At 46.9% G+C, this 24,880-nt stretch overlaps 1 pseudogene; it reads right to left on the minus strand.

Annotated features, from left to right (window-relative positions):
- Positions 1-16,547: 16,547 nt before the first annotated feature.
- On the minus strand, positions 16,548-21,017 carry LOC148512650 (uncharacterized; annotated as a pseudogene).
- Positions 21,018-24,880: the final 3,863 nt, after the last annotated feature.

A 24,880-nucleotide genomic window follows, 5' to 3' on the forward strand; every position in this document is an offset into this window, starting at 1 on the left:
AAGGACGAGCCAGGACTGCTCCCTGAGCACCTGCCATCTTTCCTGTAGAAGCCTTGGCAGCCAACGGGGTGGGCTGCATCCATTTGAGCCAAACCTCAACATCCTTCCAGCCGAGGTCAAGGATCTTAACTAGGGGTGTGCACCGGCCACTTTTCGTGTTTTGTGTTTTGGTTTTGGATCTGGATCTTTCTTCGTGTTTTGGATCTGGATTGGTTTTGCCAAAACCACCCTTCCGTGTTTTGGGTTCTGGGTTTTGTGTTTTGGATCTGTATTTTTTTTTAAAAAAGCATAAAAACAGCTAAAATCACAGAATTTGTTGGTTTCTCTGCTCCTATGCTATTATTAACCTCAATAACCTTAATTTCCACTCATTTCCAGTCTATTCTGAACACCTCACACCTCACAATAGTGTTTTCATGTCCAAAAGGTTGCACTGAGGTAGCTGGATGACTATGCTAAGCGACACGAGTGGGCGGCACAAACACGTGACCCATCTAGGAGTGACACTGCAGTGGCAGACAGGATGGCAGTTAGAAAAACTAGGCCCCAAACTGTACATAATGCAAAGAAAAAAAAGAAGTGCAAGATGGAATTGTCCTTGGGCCCTCCCACCCACCCTTATGTTGTATAAACAGGACATGCACACTTTAACAAATCAATCATTTCAGCGCCAGGGTCTGCCACACAACTGTGGCTGAAATGATTGGTTCGTTTGGGCCCCCACAAAACAAGCTGGCAATTAATGTGTCCCTGCACAAACTGGCTCTACGGAGGCAAGATGTCATCCTCATCCTCCTCATCCACCGATTCCTCACCCTCTTCAGTGTGTACATCCTCATCCTCACAGAGTATTAATTCGTCCCTGCTGGAACCACAGGTCCCTCTGTACGTTCTGGAGGCTGGTCTCCCTGGAAGAGTTGATAATTCATTTTATGAACATCATCTTCTCCACATTTTGTGGAAGCAACCTCCTACGCCTTTCGCTGACAAGGTTCCCGGCTGCACTAAACACTCTTTCGGAGTACACACTGGAGGGGGGGCAACTCAGGTAAAATAGAGCCAGTTTGTACAGGGACCTCCAAATTGCTTCTTTTTCCTGCCAGTACAGGTACGGACTGTCTGACATGCCTACTTGGATGCTGTCACCGATGTAATCCTTTAACAGACAGACGCACGCTTGTCGCTGCTGCTTTGAGGATTCAAGTGCGGCTACAGCCCACACAATTCACAAAGACAGAAAAAAAAAAAGAATATTTTTATTGTTTGTGGAGCACACTTTGAGGGTTACACCACCCTTTAACAGACAGACGCACGCTTGTCGCTGCTACTTTGAGGATGCAAGTGCGGCTACAGCCCACACAATTCACAAAGACAGAAAAAAGAAGAAGAATATTTTAATTGTTTGTGTAGAACACTTTGAGGTGTCACCACCCTTTAACAGACAGACGCACGCTTGTCGCTGCTGCTTTGAGGATGCAAGTGTGGATACATCGCACACAAGTCACAAACACATTAAAAAATAGTTTTTTATTTTTTGGAACACTTTGAGAGTTACACCACCCTTTAACAGACAGACGCACGCTTGTCGCTGCTGCTTTAAGGATGCAGGTGCGGCTACAGCCCACACATTTCACAAAGACCGAAAAAAAAGAACAATATTTTAATTGTTTGTGTAGAACACTTTGAGGGTGTCACCACCCTTTAACAGACAGACGCACGCTTGTCGCTGCTGCTTTAAGGATGCAGGTGCGGCTACAGCCCACACATTTCACAAAGACCAAAAAAAAAAGAACAATATTTTAATTGTTTGTGTAGCACACTTTGAGGGTGTCACCACCCTTTAACAGACAGAGGCACGCTTGTCGCTGCTGCTTTAAGGATGGAGGTGCGGCTACAGCCCACACAATTCACAAAGACAGAAAAAAGAACAATATTTTAATTGTTTGTGTAGCACACTTTGAGGGTGTCACCACCCTTTAACAGACAGACGCACGCTTGTCGCTGCTGCTTTGAGGATGCAAGTGCGGCTACAGCCCACACAATTCACAAAGACAGAAAAAAGAAGAAGAATATTTTAATTGTTTGTGTAGAACACTTTGAGGTGTCACCACCCTTTAACAGACAGACGCACGCTTGTCGCTGCTGCTTTGAGGATGCAAGTGTGGATACATCGCACACAAGTCACAAACACATTAAAAAATAGTTTTTTATTTTTTGGAACACTTTGAGAGTTACACCACCCTTTAACAGACAGACGCACGCTTGTCGCTGCTGCTTTAAGGATGCAGGTGCGGCTACAGCCCACACATTTCACAAAGACCGAAAAAAAAGAACAATATTTTAATTGTTTGTGTAGAACACTTTGAGGGTGTCACCACCCTTTAACAGACAGACGCACGCTTGTCGCTGCTGCTTTAAGGATGCAGGTGCGGCTACAGCCCACACATTTCACAAAGACCAAAAAAAAAAGAACAATATTTTAATTGTTTGTGTAGCACACTTTGAGGGTGTCACCACCCTTTAACAGACAGAGGCACGCTTGTCGCTGCTGCTTTAAGGATGGAGGTGCGGCTACAGCCCACACAATTCACAAAGACAGAAAAAAGAACAATATTTTAATTGTTTGTGTAGCACACTTTGAGGGTGTCACCACCCTTTAACAGACAGACGCACGCTTGTCGCTGCTGCTTTAAGGATGCAGGTGCGGCTACAGCCCACACAATTCACAAAGACAGAAAAAAGAACAATATTTTAATTGTTTGTGTAGCACACTTTGAGGGTGTCACCACCCTTTAACAGACAGACGCACGCTTGTCGCTGCTGCTTTAAGGATGCAGGTGTGGCTACAGCCCACACATTTCACAAAGACCAAAAAAAAAAGAACAATATTTTAATTGTTTGTGTAGCACACTTTGAGGGTGTCACCACCCTTTAACAGACAGACGCACGCTTGTCGCTGCTGCTTTGAGGATGCAAGTGTGGCTACATCGCACACAAGTCACAAACACATTAAAAAAATAGTTTTTTATTTTTTGGAACACTTTGAGAGTTACACCACCCTTTAACAGACAGACGCACGCTTGTCACTGCTGCTTTAAGGATGCAGGTGAGGCTACAGCCCACACATTTCACAAAGACCGAAAAAAAAAGAACAATATTTTAATTGTTTGTGTAGAACACTTTGAGGGTGTCACCACCCTTTAACAGACAGACGCACGCTTGTCGCTGCTGCTTTGAGGATGCAGGTGGAATCTAGACGGGATTTGGAACCGAGGACACACTACCTCCATCAATTGTCTAAATCCCACTGCACTAATGTCGGATACCGGACGCACGTCTAACACCAACATAGCAGTCAAGGCCTCAGTTATACATTTTGCTTCAGGATGACTGCTGTCGTACTTCATCCTCATCGCTAGGGACTGTTGGAGGGTCAATTGTTTAGTAAAAGTAGTGATGTTCCTACTTCCTCTCTGGGATGATGAACAACTCCCAGCAGCAGCAACAGCACTAGGAGGAAGAGGTTCTTGATCTTTCCCTATTTTATTTTTATCGGAGAAAGTTTGGTCCTCCATTTATGTTATATTGATATATATACGTGCGGCTAAAGTGCACACAAACACAGAAAATATTATTTTATTTTTGCTGGAGAGTAGTGCACTTTGTGGGTTACACCACCCTTTAAGAAATGAGCCAGCCGGCTCTTTACTTATGGGACACAGGCGCACGCTTGGCGCTGCTCCTTTGTTGATGCACGTGCAGCCACAGTGCACACAATTCACAAACACAGAAAATAATTTTTTTTCGGTTTGGACTGGAGTGTACTTTCGGGGGTTACAGCACCCTTAACGGTCAAGCCAGCCGGCCCTTTACTTATGACACAGGCGCACGCTTGGCACTACTTTGTTGATGCACGTGCGGCTACTGCGCACACAATTCACAAACACAGAAAATAATTTTTTTTTAGGTTTGGACTGGAGTGTACTTTCGGGGGTTACAGCACCCTTAACGGTCAAGCCAGCCGGCCCTTTACTTATGACACAGGCGCACGCTTGGCACTACTTTGTTGATGCACGTGCGGCTACTGCGCACACAATTCACAAACACAGAAAATAATTTTTTTTTAGGTTTGGACTGGAGTGTACTTTCGGGGGTTACAGCACCCTTAACGGTCAAGCCAGCCAGCCCTTTACTTATGACACAGGCGCACGCTTGGCACTACTTTGTTGATGCACGTGCGGCTACTGCGCACACAATTCACAAACACAGAAAATAATTTTTTTTTGGTTTGGACTGGAGTGTACTTTCGGGGGTTACAGCACCCTTTAACGGTCAAGCCAGCCGGCCCTTTACTTATGACACAGGCGCACGCTTGGCACTACTTTGTTGATGCACGTGCGGCTACTGCGCACACAATTCACAAACACAGAAAATATATTATTTTTTTAGCACTTGGGGGGAGCACCCCTGATGGACAGAGCACCCCCTGGACAACACTACAGCACTCCTTTAGGACTGGGACACTGCACAGGACTTTGGAGTGGACACAGCCCCTATGGAGAACTGACTGCACAACACAGTCCAGCCAGCCCCTATGGACTTTGAAGTAGTGGACACAGCCCCTATTAACAACAGCAGCACAGCACAACACAGCCAGCCCCTATGGACTTTGAAGTAGTGGACAACAGCAGCACTACACTACACTACACTACACAGCCCTAACTCCCACCCTCCCTCTTCACTGTCCACAGCCGAGTGAGAAAATGGCGCCGACGCGGGTACCTTATATAGGATCCAAAACCCGCGAGACTCGGAAGGCGGGATGATGACGTTTTGCCTCGATTTCAGATCCGAGTCAGGCGGGAAAAGTCGAGCCTGATTCGGATCGGACTCGGATCGGGGGGGCTCGGGGGGGTTCGGATTTCAGAAATCCGAACCCGCTCACCCCTAATCTTAACCCTTGACTGCTTACGACGAATTTTCTTGTCGTATCGCCTCCAAACCGTGTCACACAACATGCAAAATAAATCATGACTGAGATGAATATACCTGATCACATTCATGGCTTCCCCCGGACGAGATTTAAGATAGTACACAGTGTAGACATAAAAACCATTCAACTAGTTAATATATGAGTGGTAAACATCTTCTTTTTGCTGCTGATAGATCTTTGCAAGCCCTAGAGGTAAGGGCAAATATGTCTATGTATTTGCCCTTATTAATCCGTTCCCACATACACAGGTACAAACCGTGAAGCACCGCAGTGTTAGTGCAGCGGACCACGTCCCCTGGGCTAATACTCGACTCCTCACTGCTGCAACACACAAAACACCTTGCACTTGCCTGTCAGAAAGTCCAAGGAGAAAAAGGCAAAGCCCTGCATAACATTAAGCTAAGTAAAAACATATTCCTCCCCCCCAGCTATGACACCCTTACTACCATTAACCCTATCAATACCTACACTGATTCACTATCAATGCTTCCTAGGGGTTTAAGTGACTCATTCAGCTTGGATCACAGGTCTGAGTTAACAGACACCTGGTTGATGTTTGCGGTCAGTGCATGCGTATGCACCACAGTGCACGTGCACGAACCGGCTGCTGCGATTGCGAATGCAAATGCAGTGGCTATGCAGTGGCACTGAGAAATGACTTACAGCAAGTGGCGATTGGGGGTGGAGAGGGGGTGGTCGAAGGAACGTAGGTGTGCCTGTGTGTTTGAACCCCGTTACAGGGGTGTGCATAATTAAGCCCCAGTGACGGCATACACAGCCTGAGCTCTACATGGTGACAGGAAGCTTGGCAGGTTGTGAGTCAGGTCAAACTCAACCACAACTCTGTGTATGGGTCTGATGTTACCGATGTTTTCGCTGACTTGCTGGTGTATGTAATGGTAAGTCAGCAGCTTTATAAGCTGGTGGGCGTCTTGGTATAGTACTATGATCTTTATGCCACCACATTAATTTGCATATGGGTGCGTGCGAACGCAGACCTGCGATCCAAGCTGAATGAGGCCCTAAGTCCGTTCCTGCACATAAAGTGCACTCTACTCATTTTCTGGCTATGGCATTCTCCCAGATCCTCCACAGCTTACAATGGTCCAATACTGCTTTAGGCTATTTCAGAGATGGAAAATGACAGGGCAGGGCATAAACACTGCCACTGCCTGTTAGAAGCAGGCAGTTCTGGATTAACAACAAGGCAGCAAGGGGTGGTGTGGTACCCCAAAACCTGGGAGTACCTCATGTTGTGTACCCTTATATATGTGTTGCTGGACATTTGAATGTATTCATTGGTGACAGTGGACAATGTAGCCAGCTTCAGGAGCTGGCGTGCGGCTGGAGAGACTGGACCTCCAATGCAATAGAGAAACAGTGCCCCGCGACCAGAGGGGCTTGTACTGACAGTTGGGCGGCAGTTGGTCTGTGCCGTTGGTGAGTTAGCTTGACAGGAGTAGGGGCGGCGCTGCATTGATGCTTACATGAAGGCTGCGGCCATACTTCGGGACAAGCAGCAGAGGTCTCCGAGGCGGGGGACCAAGCAATGTCATCCGGGGAGGTTCCTGGGAACAATCAGCCTAAGAGGGGTGTGTTGGACGACCCCTAAGGGAGTGCCTCAGGCGGAGCTGCGGAAATATAGAGAGACCGAGCTTGTAAAGGAGCCTGAGAGCTGATACTGGAGGGGTAAGAAAGCTGCTGCAACCTCCCAAATAGACACTCAGTGACATTAGCGTCTATTAACTGGAGGCCTACAGTTGTCCACCATTACATATGCATAGCAGTCCCTTCAGTGATCAGCGTGGGGTTTATAGAGTGCATTCATAATAGTAAGATTAACCCCCTGATCAGGGGCGCCGAGAGGGGGGGGAGTGGGTACAGATTACCCGGGCCCGGACATGGCAGGGGGCCCGAGCCGCCCGCAGCACATCACCGCTATTTTTTTTTTTCAAGTTTTTTTTTTTCATTTTATTCTCATTAAATAAAACCACTGGGGGTGGCGGTGGGCTGCAGTTCAGGGGGGGAGGGAAGGGGGGGGACACAGGGTGTTCCTAGCGGCCACTCACTTTACTTGCCTTGCAATGCAGCCGCGCAGCTGGTGCTCTCGCAAGATGATGACGTCATCATCTCGCGAGGCTTTCTCTCTCTCAGTACCAGCTCCAGGCTCTGGGCGGAGATTGGGAGGGTGGGGAGGCAGATGACCGCGGGCACTGCATTGGCCGCGCCTGACCGGGAGGATCTTTTGTTCCCCAGCTCCGCCTCCCCCTGTATTACACCATTGGCATCCTGCAGTCACGCGCGCACGTCGTGACGTCAGGCGTGCGCGCGCTTGCTCTGCTCACAGTCTGCTGTGGTGAAGAGGAATGGAGGAGGAGCTGTGCACCAAGGCCCCGAGGAGGACACTTCACCCAGCCACCAGAGAGGGGATCAGACGTCAGAGAGTTTGATTTCAAGCAATTCTTTGGTTTTCCCAGGTAAGGCAATGTTTCTGGCTGCAGCTTTGCAGGGGAGAAGCTTTGCTTTACTCTGTAATGGCGGGAACCCATATTTTTATTAATTCTTTTTTTTTTATGTAACTTAAACCGGTGCCGGAATCCCAACAGCAGTCGGGACTCTGGACCTCATTCAGAGTCTCTCGCTAGCGCTGTTTGATCACAAGTGGCCCAATGGTTTGCGTACGCGTATGCTTCATTCTGCGTGCGCAAACTACTCTGTGCGATCGCAGGCCACTCGCTCGCCCACCAAAGACAGCCCAGTGTAATGAGTGACAGGAGAGGCCATTTGTGGATGGTAACAGGGCAGGACACTAATACCGGGGGAGTGGAGGTGCGAACGCAGGTGTGCCTGACTGTTTCAACGCTGTTTTAGAGGCGAGCACAATTAGCACGCAGCGTCATAGTACACATCACATGCCTGTTTTTTCCACTGAAGTCCTCGCAGTGCTTGCGGTAGGGTAAGGCAACCACAAGAGCTGCGATCGCTTCCGATTGTCCTCGATGTACCAATGTTTTAATACACTTCCTGGAGATGATGTGTGCTAGTGGGCGGCTCTGCTTGTGCGATTAGGCTTACACTGGCCGCTCGCTAAGACATGGTGGGCGTGCTTATGCCATGGCAAGCGATCGCTTCCCATGGCGTTACTTTGACAAATTTGCATATGCTGGGTGCTAGCGATTGCATCTAGCGAGATACTCTGAATGAGGTCCTCTGTCTCCAGAATCTGGAGAGCCAGGGGTTAGGGTTAGGGGGAGGGTTAGGTTTATGGTTAGGAATATGCACTATGTTAGGGTTAGGCACTAAGGGGGGGAGGGTTAGGTTTAGGCACCAGGGAGGGAGGGTTAGGGTGCGGGGAGGGGGAGGTTAGGATTAGGCACTAGGGGGGAGGTTAGGTTCAGGCACCAGCAGGGGGCACGCTAAACATTTGAATCGCCCCCTGTATATCTGTATAAGGCATACATTAACAAATGAATTTGTAATTTAAAAAATTATAGGTATTAGAAAAAAAGGGCAGGGGAATGGAGGGGATACAGGGGGCAGTAGGTGATACAGGGCACAAGTCTGGTTGAACTTCTGTTGTATGATGATGACATGGTTATATTCCTACACAAACAGGCATCTTCTGGGACCATGTGATCTCCAACATGAATAGCGAATATTGACTGAAGACCCCGTCTGCCCAGGGAGGATCAGTTTCTTCAGAGGTTCTACGTTGCAGAGCAACCACCATAAAGGTAAGGTGTATTTGGAACAGAATGGAGAGGAATAGTCCCAGAGTGACGAGAAATGGGTGGAGTGTCATGATGACACGCCCACATTTCCAGTGACCACGCCCCCAATGACACGTGACCACACCAATTTTTTGGCGCGCGCCTTCGGCGCACATACACTACATGTTCCTTTATTTTAAAACTTGCGCCACTAAAGTTAACATAAGTCATGGTGTTGGAACTGGGACCACCCATTATCAAAAGGCTAGTTTCGCCTATGGGCGCAGACAGTGAGTCGGAATAAGCCTGTCACTGTCTGAAGGGAAGGGCCAAGCGCGCGCGCCACTGACTGGCTGCAAGTGGACTTTGACACTGTGATCTAGTTGCAAGTTGTAAATGTGAATGCTATATAATTTATAAATATAATGCATTACCATCAGTGTATATTAGATATATCATATTAATAATATGGTATATCTAATATAAACTATTGGTGATGGTTGCAATATGTGTATATATATATATATATGTCTGTATATAAATATAGCAATATATGGAGAAAGGCGGCACTCAGTCTTTTCTGACCTCAGGACAAGGTCAATAGTAACGGGGGCGTGCCATAATACCACGCCCCTCTTTGGGCCGCACGCACCTTCGGCACGCAGATGTCCCGACCGCTGAATCACCAATCTTGGGAGGTATGATCCTAATAGTGAATACTTATGTCCCAGCTGCTGGTAGCTAGGTCATGCTCCTGTGGGTGGGTGCTTCTCACATGTTAGCAGGGCCAGATTAACAATGGGGCGGATGGAGCTACAGCTCCAGGCCTCAACATAAAAATAGGCCCATTGTCATGACAACATGATGTTGACTGGCCATCTGCTCTCCACACAGTCGGCCATAAATCATAAGTAGTAAAATTGCATTTCTATTTACCTGACAAATTTAAGCATTTTTTCTCTTTTACATATTTAGGGAGACATTGGGTCTGAGAGTATAGGGTGTACATGCCCACATGGCACTGGCCACACCCACACAGCACTGGTCACACCTCCTCTGCTTCTCATAATAGGCCCTTGGTCATTTTCAGCTCCAGGCCCATGTGGCCCTCAATCCGGCCCTGCATGTTAGACACACCCCCAAAGAGGTGCAGCCCTGTCCCTAAGATGCTGTAGCCACACTCCGTCCAGGGGGGCCCTGGGAAGTTGCTGTACCGGGGCCCAGGATTTCTCTTGGCAGCCCTGCCCCTGATGCCGCATATTGGAGGTTAGGTACAACAGTTACCAGCAGTGTTAGGCTGACACTTCAGTGCCAGTACTTGTAATACTCTTGCTATGAACTAAGGTTGCTAAGCAGAGAAGGAACTGACTGTAACACCAACACCATCGCAGCAGGATCATTTACAGAGGATTACAGTGTTGCATTAATTAGAGACAAGTACTGTAGCTGGAGCTGTTTAAGAACATCTGTACAGGACTTGGCAAAGACAGAGTAGATTGCCAGTTAAATAATTCCCAAAGAACTGTTCTTCATATCCCGGGCAACGAAGGGTGCACTCTATTAACTATTTCAGAGCTGAACTAGCATGTATGAGGCTTTTAAAGAACAGTAGTTTGAGGAAAACGTTTTCCTAAAAAGGTGTATAGAAAAGTAACACAAGTTTTGCAATTGTATTCTGATTAGGTGTGTGCACCGGCCACTTTTCGTGTTTTGTGTTTTGGTTTTGGATCTGGATCTTCCTTCGTGTTTTGGATCTGGATTGGTTTTGCCAAAACCACCCTTCCGTGTTTTGGGTTCTGGGTTTTGTATCTGTATTTTTTTTTTAAAAAGCATAAAAACAGCTAAAATCACAGAATTTGAGGGTTTTTCTGCTCCTATGCTATTATTAACCTCAATAACCTTAATTTCCACTCATTTCCAGTCTATTCTGAACACCTCACAATAGTGTTTTTATGTCCAAAAGGTTGCATCGAGGTAGCTGGATGACTATGCTAAGAGATACGAGTGGGCGGCACAAACACGTGGTCCATCTAGGAGTGGCACTGCAGTGGCAGACAGGATGGCAGTTTGATAAACTAGGCCCCAAACTATACATAATGCAAAGAAAAAAAAGAGGTGCAAGATGGAATTGTCCTTGGGCCCTCCCACCCACCCTTATGTTGTATAAACAGGACATGCACACTTTAACAAACCAAACATTTCAGCGCCAGGGTCTGCCACACGACTGTGGCTGAAATGATTGGTTTGTTTGGGCCCCCACAAAACAAGCTGGCAATTAATCTGTCCCTGCACAAACTGGCTCTACGGAGGCAAGATGTCGTCCTCATCCTCCTCATCCACCGATTCCTCACCCTCTTCAGTATTGTGTACATCCTCATCCTCACAGAGTATTACTTTGTCCCCGCTGGAATCCACAACCACAGGTCCCTCTGTACGTTCTGGAGGCTGGTCTCCCTGGAAGAGTTGATAATTCATTTTATGAACATCATCTTCTTCACATTTGTGGAAGCAACCTCCTACGCCTTCCCGGCTGCACTAAACACTCTTTCGGAGTACACACTGGAGGGGGGGCAACTCAGGTAAAATAGAGCCAGTTTGTACAGGGACCTCCAAATTGCTTCTTTTTCCTGCCAGTACAGGTACGGACTGTCTGACATGCCTACTTGGATGCTGTCACCGATGTAATCCTTTAACAGACAGATGCACGCTTGTCGCTGCTGCTTTGAGGATGCAAGTGCGGCTACAGCCCACACAATTCACAAAGACAGAAAAAAGAAGAATATTTTTATTGTTTGTGTAGCACACTTTGAGGGTGTCACCACCCTTTAACAGACAGACGCACGCTTGTCGCTGCTGCTTTGAGGATGCAAGTGCAGCTACAGCCCACACAATTCACAAAGACAGAAAAAAAAAGAATATTTTTATTGTTTGTGTAGCACACTTTGAGGGTGTCACCACCCTTTAACAGACAGACGCACGCTTGTCGCTGCTGCTTTGAGGACGCAAGTGCGGCTACATCGCACACAAGTCACAAACACATTAAAAAAATAGTTTTTTATTTTTTGGAGCACTTTGAGAGTTACACCACCCTTTAACAGACAGACGCACGCTTGTCGCTGCTGCTTTGAGGATGCAAGTGCGGCTACAGCCCACACAATTCACAAAGACAGAAAAAAAAGAACAATATTTTTATTGTTTGTGTAGCACACTTTGAGGGTGTCACCACCCTTTAACAGACAGACGCACGCTTGTCGCTGCTGCTTTGAGGATGCAAGTGCGGCTACAGCCCACACAATTCACAAGGACAGAAAAAAAAAGAACAATATTTTTATTGTTTGTGTAGCACACTTTGAGGGTGTCCCCACCCTTTAACAGACAGACGCACGCTTGTCGCTGCTGCTTTGAGGATGCAAGTGCGGCTACAGCCCACACAATTCACAAAGACAGAAAAAAAAAGAACAATATTTTTATTGTTTGTGTAGCACACTTTGAGGGTGTCACCACCCTTTAACAGACAGACGCACGCTTGTCGCTGCTGCTTTAAGGATGCAGGTGCGGCTACAGCCCACACATTTCACAAAGACAGAAAAAAAAGAACAATATTTTTATTGTTTGTGTGGGACACTTTGAGGGTGTCACCACCCTTTAACAGACAGACGCACGCTTGTCGCTGCTGCTTTAAGGATGCAGGTGCGGCTACAGCCCACACAATTCTCAAAGACAGAAAAAAAAAGAACAATATTTTTATTGTTTGTGTAGCACACTTTGAGGGTGTCACCACCCTTTAACAGACAGACGCACGCTTGTCGCTGCTGCTTTAAGGATGCAGGTGCGGCTACAGCCCACACATTTCACAAAGACAGAAAAAAAATAACAATATTTTTATTGTTTGTGTAGCACACTTTGAGGGTGTCACCACCCTTTAACAGACAGACGCACGCTTGTCGCTGCTGCTTTAAGGATGCAGGTGCGGCTACAGCCCACACATTTCACAAAAACAGAAAAAAAAAGAACAATATTTTTATTGCTTGTGTAGCACACTTTGAGGGTGTCACCACCCTTTAACAGACAGATGCATGATTGTCGCTGCTGCTTTACGGATGCAGGTGCGGCTACAGCCCACACATTTCACAAAGACAGAAAAAAAATAACAATATTTTTATTGTTTGTGTGGGACACTTTGAGGGTGTCACCACCCTTTAACAGACAGACGCACGCTTGTCGCTGCTGCTTTGAGGATGCAGGTGGAATCTAGACGGGATTTGGAACCGGGGACACACTACCTCCATCAATTGTCTAAATCCCACTGCACTAATGGCGGATACCGGATGCACGTCTAACACCAACATAGCAGTCAAGGCCTCAGTTATACGTTTTGCTTCAGGATGACTGCTGTCGTACTTCATCCTCATCGCTAGGGACTGTTGGAGGGTCAATTGTTTAGTAAAAGTAGTGATGTTCCTACTTCCTCTCTGGGATGATGAACAACTCCCAGCAGCAGCAACAGCACTAGGAGGAAGTGGTTCTTGATCTTTCCCTATTTTATTTTTATCGGAGAAAGTTTGGTCCTCCATTTATGTTATATTGATATATACGTGCGGCTAAAGCTCACACAAACACAGAAAATATTTTTTTATTTTTGCTGGAGAGTAGTGCACTTTGTGGGTTACACCACCCTTTAAGAAATGAGCCAGCCGGCCCTTTACTTATGGGACACAGGCGCACGCTTGGCGCTGCTCCTTTGTTGATGCACGTGCAGCCACAGTGCACACAATTCACAAACACAGAAAATAATTTTATTTTTTGGTTTGGACTGGAGTGTACTTTGGGGGTTACAGCACCCTTTAACGGTCAAGCCAGCCGGCCCTTTACTTATGACACAGGCGCACGCTTGGCACTACTTTGTTGATGCACGTGCGGCTACTGCGCACACAATTCACAAACACAGAAAATAATTTTTTTTTTGGTTTGGACTGGAGTGTACTTTGGGGGTTACAGCACCCTTTAACGGTCAAGCCAGCCGGCCCTTTACTTATGACACAGGCGCACGCTTGGCACTACTTTGTTGATGCACGTGCGGCTACTGCGCACACAATTCACAAACACAGAAAATAATTTTTTTTTTGGTTTGGACTGGAGTGTACTTTGGGGGTTACAGCACCCTTTAACGGTCAAGCCAGCTGGCCCTTTACTTATGACACAGGCGCACGCTTGGCACTACTTTGTTGATGCACGTGCGGCTACTTTGCAAACAATTCACAAACTCAGAAAATATATTATTTTTTTAGCACTTGGGGGGAGCACCCCTGACGGACAGAGCACCCCCTGGACAACACTACAGCACCCCTTTAGGACTGGGACACTGCACAGGACTTTGGAGTGGACACAGCCCCTATGGACAACTGACTGCACAACACAGTCCAGCCAGCCCCTATGGACTTTGAAGTAGTGGACACAGCCCCTATTAACAACAGCAGCACAGCACAACACAGCCAACCCCTATGGACTTTGAAGTAGTGGACAACAGCAGCACTACACTACACTACACTACACAGCCCAGCCAGCCCTAACTCCCACCCTCCCTCTTCACTGTCCACAGCCGAGTGAGAAAATGGCGCCGACGCGGGTACCTTATATAGGATCCAAAACCCGCGAGACTCGGAAGGCGGGATGATGACGTTTTGCCTCGATTTCAGATCCGAGTCAGGCGGGAAAAGTCGAGCCTGAATCGGATCGGGGGGGCTCGGGGGGGTTCGGATTTCAGAAATCCGAACCCGCTCACCCCTAATTCTGATGCAACCTTATCTGTTTATCATACTCATGTGAGGCTGTTTGTATAATTTAGAGATGTTAAGGGAATTGCATAATTAGTAATTCGTTAATTGCCACTAGAGAATACTTACCCTTTTATAGTTTACAGGTTCGAAGTCCAGAGTTCGCTGGTGATCTTCAGGTTCCTGAAAAATAAAATAAACAATAGTGTTAATGTATGTGTATGTATGTGTTACCGTCTACTGAAATGCATTGTTGATATATGAATATTGCCAAGTGTTTCTTTGTTCTTGCAAAGTAAAATAATCATAAGAAAGGATTCACTATCTCTATCTGTACTGTTATACTATGTTGTATGATTACATTGTGAAAAAACTCATAGTTTAGGGTTTCACAGTGGTAACCCAGGGACCACCACACATGATGGGGCCCCCACACATATAGCAGTGTGAGGTTACTATTGCATATGTGAACTGAAGTATCTGTGTTGCATAATGTGCCCTGTGGGCACTACAGTGTGTTTAACACATTTATGATTATCAGAATATTTACACATTACACTTTTTAACTACATCACCAGTATATCATATTGACAATTTTATTGGTAGGGGCCCCCCATAAGTTAGATGCCCTGGCGCTCCTACAAACCAAAATCTGGCCCTGGAAGCAAGTGGTAGTAGCATGGACCAAAGCAATGCTGGACTGATGGAATGTCTGGGAGTCCATCACAGAAAGAAAAACTCAATCCCAGTTAGGTAAAACTCTATTTTTATCAAATACCTCTGAAGTCCACCCATAACAAAGTTTACGTTTTGAATTAAATTGTTCTTCAAAGCTCAAAATGAACAATTGTTAAATCAATAAGTTACCCATTTGTTTTACCATTCTATTTGTTAACTTATCTTAACCTAAGCCTAGAAATGAACACACTGACACATGTAATGCAATTAAAGAGGTCACAGCCATAATTTATTGATCGAATTTGAAATTGGTAATAGGTGGCAGGACAAAAGCAGTGCTCCGAGGCCACAGCCTTGCTGGAAACAATAATAAATAAACGGAGGCGGATTCCCGCCCCGCGCAGACTGGCCTGAGGTAGTACCATCCCCCCTTAATTGGCACAGCCTTCGGCCCTTCCCTTGGACAGGGACCAGGTCCCCCCTTATGGGTGGTGACCAACTTGCCGCTCTCAAAGGATAGAAGCTACCCAGGCACTCCTGCGCTAAATAATAGGCCGCCCAGGAGCACTGCTTCCCGCCAAAGCCCGGTTCATAGAACCAGGCCTGCCACCAAACTGTTTCCCTTCAATACCTAAAGAAAACTACATAAGTCGCTGATAAACAGCTCTAACCCTACTCCCGTTAGGTGTACCCCATCAGGCCTATAGAAGCTCTCTTCTTCGTAACACAAACGTGGATGCCGTATGACGCGGCCACCCACACTGAGGACAAAACGGGCAACTGCCATATTGACCTTACGACGAACTCCGTCTAATGCCTTACCACCCTGGGGTCCTTGGCAAACTCACCGCGGAACAATGTCTGACCAAGCGATACGCACATTGGGCCAACGGTTAACTAGCACTTGCAAGTCATTCCTAACAGCATGTATTAGCTCGATGCCTTTGCAAGTGCCTAAATCGTTCCCCCCCAAGTGAATGACCACCCAGTCCGGGGCCCCGAACTTATCCTCTGCCGTCCATAAGGCTTCGAGTAGTCGCTTCCAGCGCATACCGCGGAAACCCAACCAACGGACGTCATCTGCACCTAACAAAAGGGGGGCCTGCAAAGCTAAGGGGTGCTGACCAGCCCAAAATATAAATGAGTGTCCTACAAACCACACCCGACCGTTAGCATTCCTGGGTAACCCTGCAAGAAAAGTTACCTAGTCAGAAACTGTTTCTCATATAATAATAAATGCATCTTAAGGAAGGGAAACAATAGTTGGGTGACCCAGCTGAAGGTGAAAAACATAAAACCTCTTTGAGGGCAAAACTGAAAAGCCCCTCAAACTCCAAAGCGGCAGTAGGCATAAGGCCCTTGGGTTTCCCAACAAACTCGCAAGGAGCGCAGCTACTTAAGCAACTTGTCCTCCCTTAAATAAGTTTTATAAGCCGATGACTTCCATCGACCCAACTTTTGTAAGGTGTCGACCAAAGCACCATCAACCGCTGCGCAGGTTGCTGCCCCTATCCTAAATGAATGTGTCCCGAACTGGTCTGTGGGCAGGCCTAAAGCGATAAGGCAATTCTGAAACAGCTTTATGAACTGAAACTTAGATAAAGGTGTAAGGTTAACATGTACAAGCCACTGCGCCCAATTGGAGGGCGAAGAGCATTAAAACGCTGCGCCAAGGCAACTGGGCAGATAACAGCGTCTGAGTGTTCTTTTATAGAAATCCAACGACCCCTGCCAAGTTGGTCTGTCTTGGACCTATGAATTTTACACAATATCAATTCCTTCGTTACGTGTTTTAACAATAAACCCAACATCGCGGAACTCTTACTAGACGCCACAAGCTCGCCGATTCTAAACGCCCCGAAATATGCCAATGAAAAAGCTAAACTAAAAAGGGCCGATTCGTATTCACCTAATGCAACCCCTGATACTGCCACAATCAGATCTTTAAGCAAAGCCGGGTCAATTGGTCTACGCGTGTCGCCTATGCTAGGGTGTTCCTTTGCCCACCCCTTCATTGCTTTGGATAGCAGAAACGATTTTGTGGGATCCTCTATGCCATGTAGTTTAGAAAAGTAAGCGATACCAGACAGCGCCGCAGTCATAGCAGCCTTAGAACGACCCCTTTCATGCCAGTTCCAAACAAACTCTGCCATACGGTCGTCAACCGTCTTACCTCCCTCACGTGTGGAAGCCAAGAAACCCTGCCAATTGTCCCAAGCTGCCGTGTAGGTCCTTAAAGTGCTAGGGGCCAGAGACTTCATTGCGAGGCCTTTGATGCCGGCACGACAATCTTCCATACATGGGAGGGGCAGTTTAAACCATGAATAGAAGCGTAAGGAGTGAGAGAACGAAACCTGTCCCACTGTAAACGAGATAAGGCGTCTGCTATCTCATTAGACACTCCCGAAACATGCTGCGCCCTAAACTCAATGTTCCTCCGTAAGCAAAGAAGCGTCAAGTGCCTCAACAACTTCAAAGCCAACGGAGATTCTGCCCTCTGATTATTTACTGCCTGAACAACACCCAAATTATCGCACCAAAAAAGGATCCTCCTATTACAAAGCCTGTAAGCCCATAACTCAACTGCCACTACGATGGGGAAAAGTTCTAGGAGCAGTATGTTCTTAGTAAGGCCCAAAACCCCCCAAACTTCTGGCCAAGGCTCCGCGCACCAATCCCCTTCAAAAAAGGCGCCGAAACCGATGGAACCTGATGCGTCAGTAAATAGTTGAAGCTCTGAATTATCTACTGGGGCCCGGAGCCATATCTGAACACCATTAAACTCGCGCAGGAAAAGCAACCAAACTCGAAGGTCTTCCCTCAGATCTTGGGATATTCGAACAAGGTGATGGGGCCTCTTGACACCCGCCGTGGCTCTTTCGAGCCGCCTACAAAAAACCTGACCCATGGGAATGACTCTACAACTGAAGTAAGGAGGCCTAGCAACGACTGCAACTGCTTCAGCGAGACTTTCTTTGACAAAACAAATGCTTCAAGCAACTCCCCCAAACGTCGCACCTTTTCAATCGGCAAACGGCATAACCCTAGCACAGTATCTATTTCTATGCCCAAATACGTCAAGCGTGTAACCGGACCCTCCGTCTTGTCCCTGGCAACAGGAACGCCTACCACTGTGAACAAGGCCTGCAAGGAAAAAAGCAATTCCTCACAAACCTGGGTATCCGCTGGCCCCACCAACAGAAAATCATCTAGGTAGTGGGTAACCCCCGCTTGCCCTGTGCCCGCCTGTAAGCACCATTGCAAAAAGGAGCTAAAACATTCAAAAAAGGAACACGAGATGGAACATCCCATCGGCAAGCATCTATCTACATAATAGAGCCCCGCAACTCTAAAACCCATGTACTTAAAAGATTCGGGGTGAAGGGGCAACAGCCGAAAAGCAGACTCGATATCCACCTTGGCTAATAAAGCCCTTCTCCCAAAACTCTGTACTATATCTAGAGCCTGCTCAAATGATTGATAAACGACCCGACAATCCGATGGATCTAGCGCGTCGTTGACCAACCCTCCCTCGGGGTAAGAAAGATGCTGTATCAACCTAAACTTACCCAGTTCCTTTTTTGGTACGACCCCTAAAGGCGATATGCACAAACCTTCCAATGGTGGGGACGTAAAAGGGGCGCACATGCGCCCCAACCCGATTTCCGCTTTAATCTTAAGTCAAACCACTTCCGGGTGTAGGCGTGCCGACTTAAGATTTCTTTTAGACATAACCGAGACCTCCCGTGTCACTGGTAAATGAAAACCTTCACTAAACCCATGAAACAAAAAGGCTGCTTCTTCCCTGAGAGGATAACGAGCCAACCAACTCTTCAACGCCCCTAGGTCCACCGGCGAATGTGCTTTACCTAACACCGCCCCGCGACTCATCGGGCTGATCACCTCGATTTGTCCTTCCACCGCCGGTATGCCCGCACTCTTTAGCCGGGTGTCCGCTCCCGCAGAGCATGCATATGTGTCTATACCGACAGCCCGACCCTCTATTGCACTGTGCGTTATTATATGCGTAGCATTTTCCTCTGCCGGCTCCTGCACCACCTGGGCGGGCCGGAGAGGGCTGTTTACGCACTACCAAGGAATCCGAAGAAGCGCGAGGCAGCTGGTTGACTTCCAGCCACACCTCTATGTCCTTGAAGCCAAACTGAAAATTCACCTGCCCTTCCTGTTTTTTCCGGAATGTCTCATCATATTTCCGCCAAGCTGTACCTTTGCCTGACGAGTGCATGCCATGCACCATATACATATATACTTGAGAACATTCATGTACTCAGCCGGGCGTGACTCAAGGTATGAAGCTGTGAAAACGAACATCCCTGCTTCCCAATTCTGGAATGAACGGAAGCTTTCTTCAGCGCCTGCGCCAGCTGATTTTGCCCGATCTAAAGCCTTTTTAGCATCCGCTGTAATAGAAAACATGTCCACGAATTTCCCCTTCCTGATCCTTTCCCTAACCTTAGACCGCAAACCCTTAAGAATGGCCGTGTTAGCGCAATGCACCATATCCCCCGTAGCATCTGGGACCTTAGCTGCTGACACTGTGCTGGTCTTTTTGGGACTCCCCCATTTCCCTTTAATCTTGTGCGCTAAGTATCGCATAAGTTTACACTGCCTCTCTGATGAACTTGCAGAATCGCTAGAGTCGGTGGAAGATGAGTGTGTGCAGTGCAATGTGGAAACAGCATGCTCACCAGAAACTGCCGTCGAAGGACCAGCCACTTCTACCCGAGTGTTCGCCAACAGTCCCTCGCTGCGTGGTGCGTCCACCACGACTTGACTCGCCGATGCCATCTCACCGTCCGTCCGCTGAATCTCAGCTGCCCGATTGGAATGCTCCCCAACAGCGACCTGAGGACTTGACGTAATCACAGGTGACTCAGACTGCACATCAACTCCCCCCGTGGAAAGGGGGGCATGAGGGGGGGGAGGTGGCAGGGGCACATGGACAGCTGCAGGTGGCTGAGGATTGGGAAGGGGTGGGGATATGCATGGGCTGGGAATATGCCGCAGAAGTGGTCGGAGGAAGGACAAAAGGTGGTGGCAGGGCATGGTAATACGGACTGAACCCTTGTGGAAGGGGGACGGGCCCGGGTGTTAACGCAGGGAGGGCGTACTGGAACATAGTGGGGGGCGGGGCCTGGTGGAGCCCGATGGGGGCAGAAAAGTAAGGTGCTGCATTTGAAAAATGGGGTGGGCCATAGGGGCCGGTGAAATATGGTGACCAGCTGGGCTGCTGCGCTGCTAAAGGGTTGCATGCGAGGGGGGGTTGCTGCATGTTGTAACCACCGCTCATAGATGTGGGGGTGGCGATGAGCAATAACAAGCTGGGGGGGCACTTAGGCTACCAGACCTGATGGACCCTGCAACTGACGCCACGCTGCAGGGGGAACCCTGGTGGCTAAATAATAGCGGTGACGGCTGAGGAGGAGGGGGCCCCCTCGCTCCAGGGGTAGAGGGGGCTGAAGGGGGGGATGCCGAAATGCACAGGGCCCCCTGTGCGGGATCCGGGGCTAAAATGGCCGCCGCGACCCTGTGGGCGGGGCCAACCGCCGATGCAGGGCGCGGGCTGGCCGAGGCAAGTGTGGGGAGAGGTGCTGAGCTGCCCGTGCTGCTTGCGGCACCGCCGGAGAGCCAGGTGACCATCAGTTGCGGAGAGGCAGCGGGGGAGGTAAGGGAGCGGGAGCCGGCGGGGGGTGCCCGTGCGGGAACGCGGGCGGGCGCAGGCTTGCGGCCTGCAGCGTGGTGCGGCCCGCATCTGGATGGAGGGGGGGCCATGGATGTAAGGGGCCTGGAAGCCTCCATTAATCGGCGGGGAGGGGGCGCTGAGCGGCGGGGTCTGGGCATTATGAAAAACAGGAATGAAGGAGGAGGGGGGTAGTAAACTCAGAGGACAGAGGGGGGGCTGAACACAGCAGGTGGATGGGATGTTAAACAAAAAAGGGGGGGTTGGATAGAAGGAGCTGGAAGGAAAGAGGTGAGGGAAAGATAAGAATAAAAGAAATAGGTAGGATGTGAAATAAAAGAGAAAGAATTAGACAAAGATATACAGCTATGTAAGATACTATATGGGTCACTTAGCCAGCCTGGTTTGAAGAAACTGGAATAGAGGAAAATGGCTCCTCTTACCAAGGTATATATATGGGTAATTTGTAACCTCCCACAAATCCTATGATAGGCTTATCTCATCAACTGACCACTACCTAACCACACCTTACCCAGCCTTAACCCTTAACTAACTATCAAATTTTAAATATCAAACAGGGTGCTTATCTATCCTCAAACTTAATGAAGTATTCGTATGCATTTATTGCTGTTTTTTGTGCATGGCTTGTATTTCATCCTAACTGTAGCACATTTACATGATGTACACATGGAGAACCTTGATAAATGGCCCTGAAAGTACCAATGACAATTCTGGAGATAGGCTATGCTCACCCATTCACTCATTTCACACCTCCTCCAAGAAACACTGTTCAACACGGATTTATCATCTGCTAAACAAATTGAAATTTAAAGGCTCCTGTCTCTGAAACATGAAAAACAATTACCATTGAATTTTAATAGCACTTTAATTTATTGGATGTAAAGTGATGGATGGAGCAGAGTCTCCTGGCAGAAACCAGCTAGAGCTGCTGTTAGTCTGCTGATCTGGGGAAATGAACACCAAGAAATCTCATTTCCTAAACTATTTGCATCTGCCACCCAGACAGATAAGTGAAGTGGGTGAAGCACAAAATAATCCATCCAACTTCGATGTAACCAGTGTCACACACACACACATTATCACTGTCACATCCTTCAACTAAAGGATGCCTTCTCAATCATTCTGTGTATGTACACACATGCAAGCTCATTAACCCACCGGAAATGTAATGCTGTACAAATGTTTTAAACTTCATATACTCCTAACACACACAGCTGCTTTCATTCTCCTTTCCACATACACAGCTAACTGCATAAATATGTTCAATAAAAAACATCCTAATCCATGACACCACGTCTGCCAAAAGTGCACATTATTTTCCACTAATTTAATTTTCTAGTAGTAAAGAGACTGACTTCACTTCACCCAATGGAGATGTATCTCAATAAAACAGATGGAAAGCAGCAACCTGTAGCCTCGTTGGTGAACATTTTCTCAGGAAGAGAACAGTAAAACACCCCAAACACAAATTAGCGAGATGAGAGCTAGAAAGAGATAGTGAGAGAGAAATGAAAGAGGGAAAAAGATGGTAAAAAGAAGCACTGTGAGTATAAAAATAAAACAAAGTGATCATATAGAGTAATGCAAATAGCTTTGTAAAAGTCTCACAGTTATTGATAGCAAACATTTTTTATTAGTAGAGGATGTTACAGATTTACAGATATTATTCTTTCCGAACTGGTGGACTCTGAGACAGTCCAGACAAAATGATTGATTAGAGGTAAGGCTAGGCAATCAATTGCCCTGATGTATGATCAGCCATGAAGAATAATTGGAAAGGGATTGTACACAGAATACTGCTAATTAATGAATATCTAAAGTTGGAGACATATGCTCTCGTTCTGCATGGTACCATGCTTAATGTCCATACAATGATAACCTCCTAGGGGTAGCCCTGGGGAGAGATGAGTCTTTTATTATTGTAGGTTAACACAAGGCAATTATTTCCTCACATGCATTTTTTTTTTTTTTTGCTGTTGTAGTTTTAAAGCTTGTTTTACTGAAAACAGACAAAATATACTGCAAGAGCAGTAATTTCAAGTGGAGGAAGAGATCAAAAAAGAAAGGTACCGCAAAATAGGAAAATTTACCACTTGTAATAAACATACTCTCTGCTACATACAGTACCATAAAATGGCATATTTCATAAATGTATACATTATATAATGTAAATATCAGATATGGGGTTTCTATTTATGTTTTCTTATATCTTTTTTTATTATTTCTTAGAATATTCTCTGGTGGTCATTATTAAAAACAGCAATATGTTTAAGGCAAATCCTTCTTATGCGGCACGGATTGCCGAACGGTGTAGGGCCATGTGTTCCTTAAACATCTGTATGGTTTTGCCTATAAAGCACAGACCACATGGGCAGGTAACAATATATATTACATGGGTACTAGTCTATGTGAGTGGATATTTCATGAAGACTTTTTTTGCCAGAGTGCGTGTAAAGTGGTTTGTGCAAATCACCACAGAGCTGCAGAAGTGTGACTTTACTCACTGCAGTCATGCTGAACACTGGCTACAGAGGCATTTCATATATAACAAGGAGATGGCAATGATGCAACTTCCACCATCCACATACAGCATACATCTACATCACCTTTTTCAACACAAAGATCAAACCTCTACTAAAAATGGGGACAATAAGTAACACAGTCCTAGGAATATTTGGTTGGATCTGGTAATCCTCCCAGACCTAGTTACAAAGAAAGGGATTAATTGTGTATCTAGAGTCTGAATAGGCTCTCTATTGGGCAAGGACATGGGACTGTCCAGCACCCCAATAGGTGCTTCTTCAGCCTACTCATTGTCCATAATGGCGGGTGTTCTGACACCCTCAGTCAGTGTCAGGTGAGGTGAAGAGGTTGGGTCACACACCCCTAGGAGAGGGCACCTGTTGCAATCATATAAACACCATCAGATTACACCACATAGCTGTTGGGCCTGTTGGAAAATGCCTGCACAGTTCCGATTCTGTCAAACCCGACAGGGGTCTGAATGCGGATGGTCTTCCCAGGGGACAAAGATCTTTTTTTTTTTAAAAGTTCCCAAAATTGTGGATTTATTAAATAATCAAATTATGTAAATAATGGCTATTTAACTCATATAATGATAACTGCAGCAGTATATCTGAAACATTTTATTATTATTACTTGCATGAATAAGCTGTTATTATAGAGAAAATGGGAGGAGTCCACCAGACCAAAAGCCAGCAGCTGCAGAGGAGAAGAAGCCAAGGAATGTGAAGATGGGAATGAAGAAGAAGAGGATAAACATGGAGAAGTAATGTAGTGTGAGTGGTATAGAGAATGTAGGAAAAGGAGCAGCACATAGTGGGAGCAGCCTGGAGAAGGGAGTGGAAGCAGGATGGAGATTAGAGGTAAGTAGGAGGAGATATAAGGGAATGGGGGCTAGATGGAAAATGGAGGAAGAGGACCAGTGTTTATGGAATCAGGATGGCGAAGGGATCGGGAGCAAGGTGGACAATGGAGGAAGAGAAGCAGTGTATGTTGGAGCATAATGGAGTACAGACCCTCCAACATGACCTGTTCCATTAGGTACAAAATGCTCTGCTCCTGGTCTTCCCTCTTAATTGATGATTGCAGCCACCTATGCTGAAACACCTGTCTCATCAATCACCTAGTTCAACACAGGTGACTACAATCATACATTAGGTGGGAAGTCCAGGAGTGTTTTGTACCTAATGGAACGGGTCATGTTAGAGGGTAGGGGAGTATGTAAGGGAGTGGAAGCAGGATGAAGAATGGAGGAAAAGGAGTAGTGCACATGGGAGCAGCCTAGAGAATGGAGCAGGAGCGGAATGGAGGAAGAGGAGCAGGGCATGTAGAAGCAGCCTGAAGAAGGAAGCAGGATAGAAAATGGAGGAAGAGAAGCAGTGTATGTGGGAGCACAAAAGAGATGTCCAGTAAGAGAATGGAAATGTAAGGGAATGGGAATAGAATGGACGAGGAAAAGAAGAATGTGTACTGTATCTTC

The sequence above is a fragment of the Taudactylus pleione genome, unplaced genomic scaffold (genome assembly GCF_031769625.1).
Source record: "Taudactylus pleione unplaced genomic scaffold, aTauple2 ptg000279l, whole genome shotgun sequence".
NCBI lineage: Eukaryota > Metazoa > Chordata > Amphibia > Anura > Myobatrachidae > Taudactylus > Taudactylus pleione.